Source organism: Macrotis lagotis, chromosome 2 (assembly GCF_037893015.1).
Source record: "Macrotis lagotis isolate mMagLag1 chromosome 2, bilby.v1.9.chrom.fasta, whole genome shotgun sequence".
Taxonomy (NCBI): Eukaryota; Metazoa; Chordata; class Mammalia; order Peramelemorphia; family Peramelidae; genus Macrotis; species Macrotis lagotis.
Genome location: NC_133659.1, coordinates 250,861,100 through 250,879,131, shown reverse-complemented (window position 1 = coordinate 250,879,131; position 18,032 = coordinate 250,861,100). Strand labels below are relative to the sequence as shown.

Genomic DNA, 18,032 nt, shown 5'->3' with positions numbered 1-18,032 from the left:
GCTTTGTAAGACTATTGCTGCTTCTTTTCTATATTATTTATTTCAAGTGAAATGATGAAATCATTCCATCTTCCTGACTGAACCAATCAATCAGAAGTGTAAACTAGATGTGAGTAAAAGCTTCAACAAGTCCATTGAATCAATTAATTAGTACCTGCATTAGGAAATTTCTAGGCACACTGAGGAAAAACTAGAAAAAGAGTAACACTAGATTTCAAGAACACTTCATGAGTACCCCTGTGAAGGGGAGAAAAGTTCTTCAGTCACTGGGAGCTTCACTTTTTCCATATGTACTCAATTTCCCCTGGTAGGAAAGTAAATGGCAGATACTTTTGGGAGAATGTGTTATACCACCTATTATTATTTTACCTTAATAAACACCTATTTCTAAAGGCTAATTAAGTCTTTTTTTTGGCTAATTGATAACAATTGATCATTTTTAAGGAAGCACAGTGGTGGGGATTCATAAGTTACAGCATTAGAAAGAAAAATTCCTATTCCTAGGGAAATAAAGAAGTACAGGAAATTCCCTCTGGACTCCAGGTATAATCTAGTCTAGAAGATAAACATGAAACATTCAGTCAATCAACAATCATTTAACATCTACACTTAAGGATACACTATACGCGGGATTAGGAGTGCAGTGACAAAAATGAAATAGCTTTATTTTTTATAGCCACATTATTTTAAGGAAAAACATGCAAATAGTATATATATATATATATATATATATATATATATATATATATATATATATAAATTACATATACAAACACACAGAGACACATACTAGGTAAAAAGCTATTCCTGGATGATGCAACATGAATAGGTTAGGGAATCTGGGAAGACTACATCATGGAGGGATCACTTGAGTTGAACTTTGAAAGAAGTTAGGCTTTTAAGAGGTGGCAGTAAGGAGGGGGTACATTTTAAGTATGGAGTAAAGTCTATGCAAAAACAAATTAGGTAAAATATTTGATACAAGGAGAAGTAACTTGACCAGGAAATAGAGTGGATAAATGAAGGATGAATGTTATTAAACCCAGAAACTACAAAAGGTATGTGGTTTTCCCATATAGTTGTGGCAATGCAAGTAGGGAAAAGGTTACATTAAAGACAAATTAAGTGCCAAACCTATCATGGTGATTCTTAGTGCAATTAGAATTTTGAGACAGAATAGAAAGGAAAGACTATATGTAGAGGATGAGACTTAGGCTGAATTTTGACAATTTAGATAGGTAAAAGGGACAAGAAGGAAAATATTTAAAGAAGAACATTAGTATGAAAAAAACTTATAGGTAAGGGTGAGCATAGTGTGTAAGGGACAGGAAGATGGGCCTGAGTGAACTGAAGGATCAGTTACATATAAAAGATTATATATAAGGGTTAAAATGGACAGGGAGGAGAAAAAAATTATCTTTAAGCAACAGCAATATCTAGTACCTTGAGAATACACACACACAGATAAACATACAAGTATACAAACACATACATATACTAATGTTTAAGTGAATCTGAAAACTGTAAATTTCCTCAGAAATAATATAGACCAACTCCTCATATTTCAGGTGAGAAAACTGAGGTTTTAGAGAAGTTAAGCAATTTATCCAAGATCACAAAGATAATATGACTTCCCACACCTAATTTATGACAATAGGCAAAGTTGGTGTCGATGAATGTCTTTGGTTAAAGAATATTATGAAAGGTTCATGTGACAACTGATAGACTGGAACATCATAAGCATAACTCTATTTTTCCTTCTAGAGATGCTCTGAAAGGTCTCCTGAGTCAAATGGCAACAAGGAGACAGAAAAATCTGAGAAAATTTTCTTTTGATTTCAAATGAGATAAGCAACTCAGCAAATAGTAAGTACTTAAGTACTTTCCTTTGCCATACTTCCTCCCTACTTAATTTCACTCATATATAGATTGAAAGAACTGGTGCATTTCAATTTTTTTTATCTGAAATTCATGAAAATATTTATAACAGCCATAATTCTGGGGCACAGTGTGGTAGAAAGGAAACTAGATTTGCAGGCAAATGACACTAGGTTTCAAATCCTCCTGTCTTTTACTAGCTCTTTGACCATTGGCAAAGTGGTTAATTTCCTAGAGTCTTGGTTTCCTCACATATAAAGCTTGGATATGAATATCTGAAAGTCACCTCACAGGGTAGTCGTTAGGATCAAATGACATAAATTATGTGAAATAGCTTTCAAATTTTAAGCATTATGCATCAGCTAATAGTTTTTCTTTCAGGTTAGCCACCAGAATATCATGGGCAAAGATAATATGGACTCATAGAGTAATGATATTTTGTTGGAACACTTTACATCGTAATGTTTAAAAATATTATTACACATATGACCTAGTCTCTGCTACATTAATGGAGGTTATATAATTCCACTTTTTATGACTGGATCCTCTTTAATAAATAGATTTTACAATGAGATATTCTTTTCAAATTGTTTTCATATAATTACATTATTATAAGTTTTCCTCTACAGCAGGGATTCTAAGCTTGTGAATTTATATAGGGGGAAAATTACATCTTTATTTTCTCTAACTTTGTTTTTCCTTTGTAATCTGATGCATTTTATTTTTATGCATTTAATAACTTTATTCAGAGAATGAATCCAAAGGTTTAAATGAACTACCAAAGGTGTACGGCACAAAAAATGTTAGAACCCCTGCCTTTTCAAAAGAGCTACAATTTAGACATCTCAGAGAATATAACAAAATCAATATTGTAAATCAACTTCAAGGAGAGACTTTGAACTATTTTTTAGGCAGTTATGCTCCATAAAATACATGTCTAGAATAACACTACACTCAAGGATCCAATATAGTCTCAACAGTGGTTTGAACTAGGGTTGTGCCAGTCACCTCAACTCTGAACTTCAGAGAACTAAGACCCAACCTTTTCAATAGAACATTCACAGGCCATCATTCATTTGCCATGAAGTTTTTCTTTCAAAGTCCACATTCCTGATTCACCCTATGATTGTACTTTTCAACTTTAAAGTACATTTCAAGTCTATGTTATTTAGATAGTTCTAAAATGTTAACATATAAAGAAGCTGGGTAACTCATGTAATTCACAAGATGAATTACAGATGCTCTTGAAGAATAAATGAATAATTGGCATAAAGATCTTAGTGGCAGGAACTAAAGAATAGAGGGTTTGTTTTTTTTTAAGTAGTTTTAGGGCGAGTAGATTCTCTTCCTGAGTCATCCATGTATTTTATCCTCAATCATTTCCATTGTGAAATAGAAGTCTTACACTACTTTTAAGGTTGTATAATAAATCATCTGGGAAGGATGAACTAATTAAATTATAGACTCATATGAAGCTATCCTTCAATGAATCTGAGATCTTATTGATGTGGATATTTCCTCCTTTGGTGCAGGTTTCAGTCTCGTCATGATTTCAAGTAAGAAATGCTGAAATATTTCTTGTAAGAAAATATGCAGGCAACTGTACTATCTTAAATCTAATCCTACTTCCTCACACAAAGAACTAGCAAATGAACCACAGGGATGTATAAAGAACTGATAAGTAAAATGTTTTTGCACTGGCTGTATATTTGACATATAGTCAACTGAAAATGCTAGGCAACTGGGATTCAAAACTGCAGTATTCATTTATAGTTCACTGAAAAATTCTGTTCAAATTAAAATTTTCAAAGGTGATTTTAAAAAATTAAAGTCACAAAGTTGCATCCTGTAGAAAGAGGTGGGTGAGATAGTGTTGAAGCTTTCAGATAGGAATCTATATTCACATTCTTTTGAAGAGTATAATAATTCTTCCCAAAGTATATTTATGGGCTTACAGTGACAGGGAGCAATTCTATTCATTCATATACATTTCACAACTGATAAAGGAAACAGAGAAATTATTCAGCTTTCCAACAATAGAAAATGTGCTAAAGAGCTTGCTTAAACATTAAAAAAAAAAAGGAATCCACAATGGAAAGATTGATTGATTTGGATCCCAATGATCTGGGTTTGAATTTTGACTCTAGGACTTGGATATTAGGTCTAGTGACTTTTTTCACAAAACAATTGAGGAGGTTTTTTTTTAAAAAATATAATTATTAATCGTCTAGGGCAGCTAGGTGGGTGGTGGATAGAACACTAACCCTGGAGTCAGGAGGACCTAAGTTCAAATCCGACCTCAGACACTTAATAATTACCTAGCTGTATGACCTTGGGCAAGTCACTTAACCTGATTACCTTGCCAAAAAAATTATTAAAGGTCTAAAGCCTGGAATGTTTCTATGGCTCTTTAGACCATTTGTCGCATGTTTTCTTTCTGACTTTTTTTTTCTAAATTGATTTTCAAGATTTTGAACAGGTTTCTTAAGTGTGGCTGTACCTGGAATCAGGAAAATCTGAATCTAAATTCTATCTCATATATATTAACACCTCTAGACTGACTCCACTGAGTTTAGCAAAGTTAATATTATTGTGGAGTATTTAATATTCTTGTAGAGAAGATGGAAAGATGTAGACTTTAACATAATATGGATTTAGGCCTGACTACTCAATAATAATTAGACTCAATAATAGTTATAAATGTTTTAGTGTAAATATGGTAAGAAGTTTCCAGAAGAGTGTCTTAGGAATCTGTGCTTGACACTGTGCTAGTAAACATTCTTTAATTCATGACTTGGTTAGAGGCCTAGAAGGCATGCTTATTAAATCTATGGATGATATGAGACTGGGAGGATAGTATCAGGATCCAAAATGAATTTGACAGGTTTGACCATTAATCTAAAATGATGAAATTATGAAGAGATAAATGTAAAATTAATTGAATTTGAAAAATCCATTGCTTCAGCACATGAAGGGAGTATGATTAGATAGAAGTTCTGAAAAGGTATAGGGATTTTAGAGTGAACTGAAAACTCAACATGAGTAAGTATTAAAATGTAGTGGCCAAAGAAGCTAATGCAAACTTGAACTGCATTAAGAGATGCATAGTTTCTAGGATAAGGGAGTAATAATTTCCTGGTAACATGTCTTCATGAGACATCATTTGAATGCTCTTTTGGTTCTGAGTGTCATGGTTTAAGAAGGATATTGAAATGCTGCTAAGTGTCCAGAGGAAAGCAACCAGGATGAAGGGCCTTGAATCCATATCATTTGAAAATTTGTTGAAGGAATAAGATATGTTTAGTCTAGAGAAGATAATATTCATGGGGAGCATAAGAGCTTTCTTTAAGTGTTTAAAGAGCTCTCACCTTGAGGACAAAGCAAACTTGTTCTGTTTAATCTTGGAGGAAATTATCAAGGGGAATAGATCAAATAATATTAGGGAAAAAATATTCTAGTTATCAGAACAGTCTCAAAATGAAATGTTATCATGCTGACAAGTCTTGTAGTTGAAAAAGTCCACTATACAATCAATTATCTTCTCCTTGTATGATATTGAAATTTTTAGATGTTTTCCTGACCATATTAACAAAACTAACTAATCTAAGAAAATTTCACCAGAATGATTTTAAAATCAATTGACTACTTTAAAAATAATTTATTTTGCATAATCATTTTTTTCATAAAATGGTGGCACATTATTACCTCAAAGAATCTAAATCTGAGAAGCAAATGAGAAAACAACAGACTACTTCCTTCTTTGTTAATAATAAATTAAAAGAAATGAATCATGTTCATGAATATGTACATATATGCACATGGCATGTGTGTGCAAAATCGATTTTGTGGTCCCCATGAGGTCTGGACATTTATTTCTGTCCATTTGAATGTTTCAATACACCTGACTGAGTACTAATTGGATGTATATTAGGAAATTATTAATATGCAAACTGGGATAAAGCCAGATTTAATCAAATGGTACTTGGTATGAATAGATTTCTTCTACCTAAAATATATAATACTATCCTTCTTCATTTTTCAGAATTTTATGGTCTGCACTTGACCACTGGAACCTAATAATAATAATAATAATAATAATAATAATAATAATAATAATAATAATACCATCTGTATGGCACATCTTTAAAACAGATTTATTCCACTTAGGGAAGTAAGCAAGAAAACACTACGCAAGTCCTTTCAAAATCCTTGTTGCCTCCCAGCTGGATCCAGGGTAAGAAAACACTATCTTCTTATAAACAAGTGAGGGAGGTTTGCTTTCAATTATGGAAGCTAAAATTGGGTGTGTTATGCAACTAAAATGGCAACAACACCTGTTGAAATGGTTATGAGTAGCCAGAATGAAATGCTTCCCTCAAAAAAGTAGAATATTTAAACACCTGGAACCAAACATTTTAACTGAATAGCCAGTGTTTCAACAAAGACTGACATTTCACTTTTCCAGATAGAAACATAAAAAATCAGAAGTTGGAAGGGATCTTGGTCTTCAAACTGTATATCACTCAGACCTCTGTCTTCTTTTCCCTCTTTATCTTTATCCTACTTCACTTGATGATCTTATCAGTTTCCATAGAGTTAATTACCATCTCTATACTGATGACCCCCAAATCTACCTATTTTGCCCCAAACTTTCTGCTGGCTTCCAATTTTACATATTCAATGCCTTTCAGACATTTCAAACTGGATGTCCAGTAGACACCTAAAACTCAAAATGCTTAAAGTCAGAACTCATTATTTTTCCCTCTGAACTCTCCTCATTCCCTTTGTTTCTTATTACTTATGGAAGTGGGCAATACCATGAGAATTGCTCACATCACTTTCTCCCTATACTATTGCAATAGCCTACTGAAAGAAGACCTTCAGTCCTTATTTTAAGTCTGTCCTCTATTTAGCCACTAAAATGATTTTCCTTAAGCAGAGGTCTGATATAGCTCTTGTTACTCAATAAAATTCAATTATTCCTTATTGCCTCCAGGATCAAATGCAAAATCCTCTTTTTAGCATTCAAAGTCCCAGGCCTTTCCTGCCTTTACAGGCTTATTGCATTTTACTACCCATCAGGTGCTCTTCAATTTAGTAACATTAGTCTCTTTTCTTCAAACATGACACTATATCTTTTGCCTGTGGTCATTTTCTTTGACTGTGACCCATGCTTTTCTTGCTCCCTTCCAACTTCTGACCTCCTTGGCTTCCTTCAAGTCCCAAATAAAATCCCTTCTTTTACTTGGAAACCTATACCAACCCTCTTCCTCCTCGAACCTTCTCTTTGTAAAGTATTTCCTATTTATATAGCTTAGTTTTGAATATGTTCCTTTGCATGCTGTCTCCTCCGGATAAACTATAAGCTCTTTGAGGGAAGGTACTGTTTTCTGTCCTTTTTTTTGTATACTCCCTTCCCTCAGCAATGGGCACAATGCCTGGAACAAATAACTTCATAAATATTAAGAGAGACAAATTTACTTAATGCAATGCAATCAATTTCTTTTGAATTTGGAAAATTAACAATTTTATTTATTTTAATTTATGAAATCAAATCAGCATTTCCATAACATAGGATAATAAAAAGATACTGAACATGAAACTGCAAATCTATTATGTACATGCTACTCATTTTAAATACATAATAAAGTTATGTAAATTTTTCCCTTTTTTCTTTCTTCTCTCCCCTCCCCCTGCCACATAGCTTTTATTAAATACCAATAGGTATATTTACATATACAATTATTCTATACATACTTCTATTTATCATTTCTTTCTCTGGCTGAAAATAGCATCTTTCTTCTTAGATCCTATATAGGTATAATTTGAGCATTTTTAATAGTTAAAATGAGTTATTTGCCCAAAGAAATTTTTAAAACATAAATGCTATTTCTATATATATGTTCTTTTGGTTCTGTTTATTTCACTTTTCATTATTTGTGCAAGTAGCTCATCATTTCTTATAAAACAGTATTCCATCAAAAATCATATATAATTTATTGAGTCATTACCCAATTAATGGGCATTCTTGTAGTTTCCAGTTCTTTACCATCACAAAGAGATATACTATATTTTCCTTTTTTCCAATCATCTTTGGAAAAAGACCTAGAAGTGTTTCTGCTATGTAAAAGTATATAGGTAATTTAATAACTTTTATGCATAATTTCAAATTGCCTTCTAAAATGGTTTTATCAGTTCACAATTCCACCTACAATGAATTAATATCCTAATTTTTCCACAGTCCCTCCAATATTTGTCACCTTTCCTTCAATTATTTTAGCTAATCTGGTCGGTGTAAAATATCTCAGCTGGTTTAATTTGCATTTCTCTCATCAATAATGATTTTGAGCATTTTTGTATGATTGCAAATGGTTTTGACTTCCTCACTGAAAAACTGCCTGTTCATATCCTTTTACTTTTTATCAATTGGGAAATTACACATTTTTTTATAGATTTGGCATAGTTCTTTATATATTTGAGATGAGACTTTTATCTGAGAATCAGTCTATAAAATTCTCTCCCCAATTTTGTGCTTTTCTTCTGATCATGGCTATATTAATTTTATTTGTAAAAAAAACTTTAACTTAATGTAATCAAAATTATCTACCTTATGGATTTTGTTCTGTATTTCCTTGTTCATTCATAAATTGTGAAATTACTTGACGCAATGAGTGAGGTGAAATTTCTTAAAGTCTAATCTGCTTCCTGACAGAGCTGCTCCCCAATTTACTGTTTATTGATTCAGTAGTGTTAGCTTAGAGGTGTCTACATTTCACTCAAGCCAAAACCTCAGCCCTTGGAAGTCCTGTCTTTCCTAAGGTACTCTCAAAGTTGGGTAAGGAGTATAAATGCCTTACCCCCTTAATTTCTGCTACATTCACTTCATGGAGATTTCCTGTCTGTTTCTGGAGGAAATATGTGAGTCTGGAAATTTCTGACTTTTTCTGCCATCTTCCCAGAATACTCATAATGCAAAAAATTTTTAATAAAATACTAGCAAGGAGACTACAGTAATATTTTACAAAGATTATTCAGGCTGGTTCAATATTAGGAAAACTATCAGCATAATTGACCATATCAATAAAAACAAAATTCATATGATTATATTAATAAATGAAGATAAAGTCTTTGACAACATATGATATACATTTCTATTAAAATACTGGAAAACATAGGAATGAATGGAGATTTTCTTATAATAATAAATATATCTAAAACTATTATCAAGTGCTATTTGCAATTGGGAATAAGCTTGAAGCCTTCCCAATATTATCAGGAGTGATGTAAGGATATCCATTACCACCACTATTCAATATTAGAATAGAAATGGTAACTCTAGCAACAAGACAAAAAATGAAGGAATAAAAACAAGGCAATGAGGAAACAAAACTATCACTCTGCAGATGATAAGATCATATAGTTAGAGAATTCTAGAGAAACAACAAAAAATTAGGTGAAATGATGAATAATTTCAGAAAAGTAGCAGGATATAAAATTAAGTCATATAAATCTTTAACATGTCTATACATTACTAACAAATAGCAGGACTAAGTGAATCTATTTATTCAGTACCACACAATTGTTAGGCAATTATTTTATGTAAGAGAAAAAACTGTAACAAAATTCATTTGAAAAAACAAAAGATCAAGCTTATCAAATGAATCAATGAATAAAAATTTAAGAAAGGTTGCTTAGTAGTTCCAGATTTCAAACAAAGTAGTATTCATCAAAACAATCTGGTACTGGCTAAGAAACAAAGGGGCAGCTCAGTGGAATATAGCTAGTGTTTGATAAAAGCAAAGATCCAAGCTTATAGGGTAAGAACTCAGCATTTACCAAAAATGGCTAGGAAAACTGGAAAGAAGTTTGGCAGACTAACATTTCACATGGTATATCAAGATAAGCTCAAAATGATTTAGATATGTAGGGTGATATCATAAGTAAATTAGGGGAACATGGAAAAATATGCTTGTAAGGTCTATGGATAAGGAAATAATTTATGAAAATTTATGAAATTTAGGACTTAATAGAAAATAAAATAGATAATGGTGATTATATGCTATTAGAAATCTTTGAAAAATGTCACTTAACCACTCTAAATCGCAGGGTCTCTTCAGAAAAATGGAAATAGATATCCCTGCAACTAACTCTCTCTCTCTCTCAGGTGTGCTGTGAGGATCAAATGAAATAATCGATATATAGTAATTTGAAAACTATAAAGAATTTCATGAATGTCAAATATTATATTTTAATTGCTACTGTTCTTATTAGTAAAAATAGTTCTTATTAGTAAAAATTGGACATCTGGATTAAGACTAGTTTTTTCAAAAGTAAGGTTTTCTTCATTCTGTTAAAGAGGCTTTTCTAACATGTTTTAAGAGAGATGTACTGATAAATTAGAGTCATTCTCCCTGGTATGATGATGATGATGATGATGAAAATAACACTGACAAGTTTCATGTCTGCAAATCAGCAGTATAGCCAGATTTAGAATTCCAGAGTTTTTGGCTCTTAATTCTAAACCTAGACTGTCACACTCAGTTAATATGTACTACTTTTGTAACAGAAAATGATGATTTATTGAAAAATAATACTTGTAGTATAGTTATCTTTTAAAAAATAAAGTCAATTAACTTGAGTAGAAAAATAAATAACTTGTGCTAAATTAAGGGTTTGGGTCCGAAACAAGGAGAAAAATAAAAGTATGGGAAAAAATATAAAAGCCAAGAAACAATAATATTCATTTCCTAATACACTAGGATGGATTAGAAAATGATTGCAAAATATTTCTATGTAATAATAAAGAAACCAAATGCCTCAACTACACAAATAAATTAACTCAAAATTTAGAAAAGTCAATGAGGACACATCTTACAACAAAACCTTGAAGTTGGAAAAAAAGAAACAAGAGAATATTAAAAAATCTGGTTCCCATTATACCACAATATTTTTTAAGATCTCGATTACTCAAATCCCTGTGAATATGTGATAATAATATATAAGTCTTGGAAGGGGGTAGTATATTTAAAGTTAAACCCAGTTAAACCCAAAGTAACATTTAGCAATAGAAGACAAAGGTACTTACATTCTCATCTCTCAATCTGGTGGGTTAACAGATAGTAAAAATAACTTTATGCTAGTAATATGATGATGATGATGATGATTATGATAATAATGACAGTAATAGTAACATGCTTAAATGTAGGTCTTCCTGGTAAATAAAATACTCAGACCAAAATAAGAATTATTCTGGAGGAGAATTTTTTGATGGAGGATTCTTGCTTGACTTGTATATAAACCACAAAAGGACAAAGAAATGAACAAATTCAAATATATTTGTAATAATTATAAACAAAAACAAAAATCTTATGTCTCATTTATTATCACAATTTACCATGTTATTATAAGAATGCAAAGACAGGTACAATTCTATTTTATGAAAAAAACTAGTTTTATTTAAAAAACAATCTAGGTTGAGACAAAAAATTTTAAAATAATATAATTAGGAACTGGAACCATAATAGAGTATCATAAAGGAAATATATATTGCTTATTATTTAAACATGATAATATTATAAGAATATATTGGTACAAACTCTTTTTTCAACTAACTGTTGTATACTTACTTCATAGTCATGTTAATTAGTAAATAAAAACTACTAATGTGAATAGCTACAGAAAAGCAATAATGATAATATTTCACTGATGGAGAAAATAATTTGAGACATGAATTGCCTGGAAGGCTGGTTATTCTTTTTTGTTTTTTAGTTTTTCAAGGCAATGGAGTTGTGACTTGTCTAAGGTCACACAGCTAGATTATTATTAAGTATTTGAGGCCGAATTTGAACCCAGGTCCTCCTGACTCCAGAGCCGGTGCTCTATCCACTGCACCACCTAGTTCTCCCAAGGTTAGTTAGATATTAATAGTATTGATGTCTTTGGAAAGATACTGGAAGGATATGAGGAAAGGCTGGGTCATTTGGTTGGAGAAAACCAATCTGTGGAGTTTCTTTTAAGTATGTGGTCATATCTGTCATAATAATGTAACAGTATAAACACTGCTCCAAAGAAGAAAGCACTTCTGATATATATTCACATGCACAAAAAGACAATGGGCATATATTTTAAAAAAAGAAAATTTGTTTCTTTTTCTTCTCCTCAGGGTTTTGCTTGCAAGGTATGTCCTCAATGTTTCTCCCCCCCCCCAAAAAGGACGTTTTTATTTAAGTAGTTGAGGCATTTGAATTCTTTATTATAACATATAAAAGAGTTGTATGCTTGACAATTTAGCTCGAGGAAGGACCTCAGCATCTAGTATCTTCTTCTGACAGGTGATCTAAATGGAAGTGACTGTTTCCTGCCATGGTAGATTGTCCAGGTTTCACAGGCATACAACAATGAGGTCAGCATAATGGCTTTGTAGACCTTCAGTTTGATGGGCAGTCTAATACCTCTTCTATACTTTCCTTTGGCGATGTGTGTATCAACTTCATGTATATCCCTGGAAAGTACACTACCAAGGTAAGTGGACTTATCCAGGGTATTCAAAACTCCATTTTCTATAACTGGTTCATCTATGGAAGATGTGGTGCTGGGTGATGGAAAACGTGTTTTTTTTTTCTTTGGTTTTAATTGTTAGGTCAAAATTATCACAAGCAGTATAGAATTGATCCATACTTTGTTGCACCTCAGCCTCAGAGGTTGCCTTGAGTATGCTTGCCAAAAAGACTATTATATGAGAACTCAATAGGACAGGTGTTCATAGTAGGGTCAGAAAAAGCATTACAAGGATATACTTAAAATCTTTCTAAAGAACTCTGGAATTGATTATGCAACACGGGAGACATATGGGACCTCCCAGGTATTATGATCTATAAGTAAAACAAATGAAGCAACTGAAAGAAAATTTGAGATGCCCAGGCATAGAGAACCCAAGAAAGACAAAATTTCAAACCAAAAAGTCTTTTGGAAATCAATAGACATATTGCCATATGCAAAAAAAGAGAAAGAAAACTTTAAAAGATTCAATCAACTGCCTTATCTATCCAACATTATTAGCTTCTGTAGAGTCAAAACAAACCCTTTGTTTTCAACACATATGCCAATCTGGAAGGTTGGGAAAGAGAGCTATGGCCATCAGAGAAAAAATTAATATAATAGCAGAGGTTTGACTGACAATGAAAACCTGTCAACAAGCTTAATAATCTTGTCATTGAAGTGGGTTATTACTGAACAGTTAAAAATTATATATTTAAGCAAAACCTCAAGGATGGATTAACGATAATAATTAACTTATATTTTGATGTGTGTAGGCTGGATGCTCTGAGATAGTAAAGGGTAATAGCACTGGTCAACTCCCATTTCAGCTTTATTCATGTATCTAGATGTAGTTGCAGTTGCCTTCTCCAGAATGGCACAGGACAATTAAACTATAATGATACCAAAAAAGATGAATTGAAAGCTATCTGTGAATCTGGTAAATACCCAAATGGACTTTTAGTTGAGAGTTTAAGACTTCCAGCAAATGCACATAAAACCTAATTTTTATTGAACTAATCTTCCTTATATCTGGCAGTTTGAATATATCGTTGAAGTAGTACAAATCAAAAAGTAAGATAGTGATCCTAAATACTTTAAAGTACAAATAAAGCAGAATATACTTTATGTTCAGATAATGGAAAAAGCTGAAGCTATGCAAAAAAGTACTACTACATTAGATAATTAATTTATTCATGAAAATAGGGTAGCTAGAACTAATCAGAGCCATACACAATAGCCCTGAAAATTTAAAGTTTGACTTTGGATAAATGGGTTAAGGAAATGCAATAGAGAAGCTTAAAAAATATATTGTCAGTCTCAAATGGCTACAGATATTATTATGAAGTGTATGAATTATATGCTAAGAAAAGTATTACCAACTTGTAGTGCAGGGTCTCCAGATCTGACATGTCATTCACTATCCAAGCCCTGGTTACAGATCCAGGACATAGGAAGATGGAGACCTGCTAACTGTGATTAGCAGGCGCATTCCTGGAGAGGGAGGCCTGAGGTGGTACAGTGAGAAAAGAAATTTCAGAAGTCAGAAGCAATAGTAGTCTCACTCAGACCTCAGGTGTAAAGCAGGAGCTCATTTCCAATGTTGAGCATAGCCAGAAGAGGAATAACCAGAAATGGATATCCCACATCAAGAGGCAGCTTACAATTCTCTCATTTGGAGTCAAAAAAGTTTTCCATTTGGCTGAAAGAGATAAAGTCCAATTGTAGTCCATTCTTGTCCAAACCAAAACCCCAAACCCATGTCAGGAAGTTGTGGAGCTCTGACTGGGAAGGTGGGAGCAGGGTAGTCTGTGGGACTCAGATTTTTCTCTTCATTAGACCACACTGGGAGCACTTCAGATATCCAGATCTGTCTCTGAGATATTGAATTAGCACAACACTCAACATTCTAAGACAGTAGCAACAGAATCAGCCCAAACCTTCCCTAAGTATGTTCAGAGCTCTGAAATATTAAGTCTGGAGTCAGGAAACAGGATTAAATAATGGACCAAAAAAAAAAAAAGAACCCCACCATGATAGGGATGGGCAAGGCACAAATGTGGAAGAGAATGACTTCAAACAGCTACTAACAAAACTTCAGAGCAAAACACAGCTAGAGCAAAACACAGCTTGGGCAATTGCTGAAAGAGATGAAATAAGAGTTAAAAACAAGTAAAATATATATTTTTTAAATTAATGGAAGAAGAGTATTTGAAGAAAAATTTTGGCAAAGTTTTGGCAAAAAGAATTATAAAGAGAATGAACAACTTTGCACAAAAGAAAAATCTAAGCAATAAATTCCCTGAAAAGTAAAATAGACCAAATAGAAGGCAATGATATTGTGAGGTACCAAGAAATATTAAAACAAGGCCAACAGGTCAAAGAAGTATAAGAAAATATAAGGTATCTTACAGCAAAACTAACTGATTTGGAAAAGAGATTGAAGAGAAAAAAATTAAGAATCATTTGAACTATCTGAATGCCATGATCTCCTATTTAAAGAAATATCAACATTGTTCAGATATCTTAGAAACAGAGGATAAAGTGGAAATAGGAACAGTACACTTGTCACCTCCTGAAGGAAACCCTAACGAAAAAAAATGCAAGCCACCAGAAAGAAAATACTCAAAGCATCGAGTAATCACAATCAGGATCATACATGATATAGTAGCGTCTACTATCCTGGAATAGAGAACATTGAATAAGATATTTCAGAAGGTATGGGCTTACAAGTAAGGAATAATTTATCCAGAAAAAAACTGAGTATAACATAGAGCTTTAATAAAATATAAAACTTCAGAGTATTCCTGATTGGGGAAAAAACAAAACAGCAACAAAACCACACATATAAACTTATAGCCACACACAGACAGAAACAGAGTTATGGAGAAATTTTGAAGTATAAACACAGTCATGAAGAGAAATATAAACAGATAGACATCAATGAACAATTATTAAAGACTAAAAAAGAATAAACTGACCACATTCAATTAATAGAAAGATGATATATGTGTACCATCACCAGAAGGTATAGAGGCAGCTGGGTGAAGCAATGAATAGATGTAGAGTCAGGAAAACTGGAATTCAGTTCCTGTTTTGAGACTTCCATTAGCTGTAAGAGTACTGTCCCCTGTGAAAGCAGAGGGATCCCAGTAATCTCCTTCTGACTAGTTGTCTAACCCCCTTAATATCTCTAGACTAAGACAGTTGGAAACCACTCATTCGGTTGCCTCCAAGGCCTGCTAACTGGTTTGCTGGGGCAGAGTTTGTGCTTGATCTGTTCCACTCTTATCCTGGTGCAACAGAACTTTCCTTCCAATCCTTTAAGTTTTCCTTTTACAGGTTTTGATGCTTCAAAATTTGTTTTGAGACATTATTTAAGATTGAAGGATTTGGGGGACAACTCAGTCTTATTTTTGCCATGCTCTGATCCCTAGTTGTTGTGTTTTTTTTTTAATGGAAATTGGAGTGAAAGAGTGTATTTTCATTAATGGAAAGAAATTAAAGTTTATTTAAAAGAACCTGTCACAGGGGTATGATATGGTACTAATAATAAGATTTCAAATATTTGGATATTTACTGGAGTTCTCCAATAAAAGACAAGCTGTTGATTTATTTTAGTTTTGCTTTAATGACAATTTTTTCTTTACAATTGAATGAATTAAGACATGATTATGACAAAAAATGAAAAATTAGCTTTAATAGAAATGAAGGAAATTTTGTGGGCTGAGAGGAAGTGATCATGCCATTTTAGAGTAAGAAACATCAGACACAGACTGACAAAAAACCTTGGTAATGGGAGAATGATTTAAGAGAAATCATATCAAAGTTATGTTAAGATCAATATGGTCTAAAAGTTTAGGAAGAGTTGATTTAAAAGGGATGGAAAATTTTCAGGAATTAAATCTTGATCACACGACCATAAACTAATCCTAACCCAGAGAGTTGAAACACAAGCTAATCAGAAATGGTAAAGAGAATAACTAGCATATTCAATCATTAGAAGACAACACATTTCTGGGGACTGAAAGATCATATATATATATATATATATATATATATACACATATATATATGAATACATATACATAATCATTATGATTTTCAAAAAATTTGTGGAGAAATGATCCCTCTTCCTACATAACCTCCAAAATGGAAAGGATGGCATTTTTTAAACAATATAGAACTTAAGTTAAATTCTATATAAACTTCTGTAAAAACTTTAGAACATGTTCTCAAAAGGATAGTTTTTTTATTTTACCATTTCATTTGTTTTCCAATTATATACAATAGTAATATGTACCCATCAGTTTTTGCAAGGCTCTGAATTCTACAATTTCTCCCCCCCACCACCAGAAGGTTGTCTGATAGTCTCTACATTGTTTCCATGCCATACACTGATGTAAATTGAATGTTGTAATACTGAAACATAAGAAAAAATATAACCCCCCCCAGAAGATGAAAAACCTCAAGAAGAGAGAGAGAGAGACAGACAGACAGACAGACAGACAAATTTTACTTCAGTCTGTGTTCAGATTTCTATGGCTCTGTCTTTGGGCTGAGTTGCTTTCTTTATCATAAGTCCACCTGAGAAGTTGCTTCAATATTTTTTCACACAGATGCTATTACTAGCTGTACCTCCACTCTATTTCTCCCCAGTTTCATATATTCTATGCTCTCTCTCTCTCTCTCTCTCTCTCTCTCTCTCTCTCTCTCTCTCTCTCTCTCTCTCTCTCCTCTCTCTCTCTCCTCTCTCTCCTTTCATCCTGGCCCTGTCCAAAAGTGAGCTGAATCTTGAGTAACCTCTCCCATGATCTTCTTTCTCTTCTATCACCTATTCCCCCCTTCACGCCCCCCCCCCCCCCCGTTCCCCCTCATCCTATCCCTTTCCTCCCATCCTTCTCCAGGGCAAGATAGATTTCCTCACTCTATTAAATATGTATGTCATTTCCTCCCTGAGCCATTTTTGATGAGAATGAAGGCTCACTCATTCACCCTTACCTTTCCCTCCTCTATTCCTTGACTCTTATGTGAAATCTCTGTTTCTTCATTTCCTTTTCCTTCCTCCCAATACTTTCCCCCTTCACCCATTGACTCCACCCCTTTGCCACATCATACCATTATATTCCTCTCCTTCCTATGTCCTATCTGTAACTGCTCCTTCTAACAGTTCTTATAAATGAGAAAGTTCATATGAGTTATCAATATCTTCTTCCCATGCAGGAATACAAACAGTTCAATATAATCAAGTTCCTCACAGTTAGTACCTCTCTTCCACTCCATCTATGGTTCACCGGAGTCCTGTACTTGGACATCAAACTTTCTGTTCAGCTCTGGTCATCTCAATACAAAAGTTTCAAAGTCCTTTGCTTCATTGAATGTCCATCTTTTCCCTCTATGTTCAATTTTGCTGGATAGTTGATTCTTGGTTGTAAACCAAGATCATTTGCCTTCCAGAATATCATATTCCAATCCCTATGAGCTGTTAATGTAGATGCTGCCAGATCCTGTGTAATCTTAACTATGGAGCCTTGGTAGTTGAATTGTTTGTTTCTGGTAGCTTTTAGAATTTTCTCTTTGATTTGGTAGTTTTGGAATTTGGAAGTTTTTCTTTTGGG

General features: G+C 33.1%; 1 protein-coding gene and 1 long non-coding RNA gene across 6 annotated transcripts in view; one reads left to right on the top strand and one right to left on the bottom strand.

Moving 5' to 3' along the window:
* LOC141514700 (coiled-coil domain-containing protein 91-like) overlaps nt 1–18,032 on the bottom strand; it is a 500,695-nt gene that overhangs the window by 403,837 nt on the left and 78,826 nt on the right. The window lies entirely within an intron of this gene.
* LOC141514697 (uncharacterized) overlaps nt 805–18,032 on the top strand; it is a 35,330-nt gene continuing 18,102 nt past the window's right edge. Inside the window, exons 1-2 of the long non-coding RNA XR_012476085.1 lie at nt 805–1,866; nt 6,046–6,112. This is a non-coding gene — a long non-coding RNA (uncharacterized LOC141514697). The remainder of the gene's footprint in view (nt 1,867–6,045; nt 6,113–18,032) is intronic.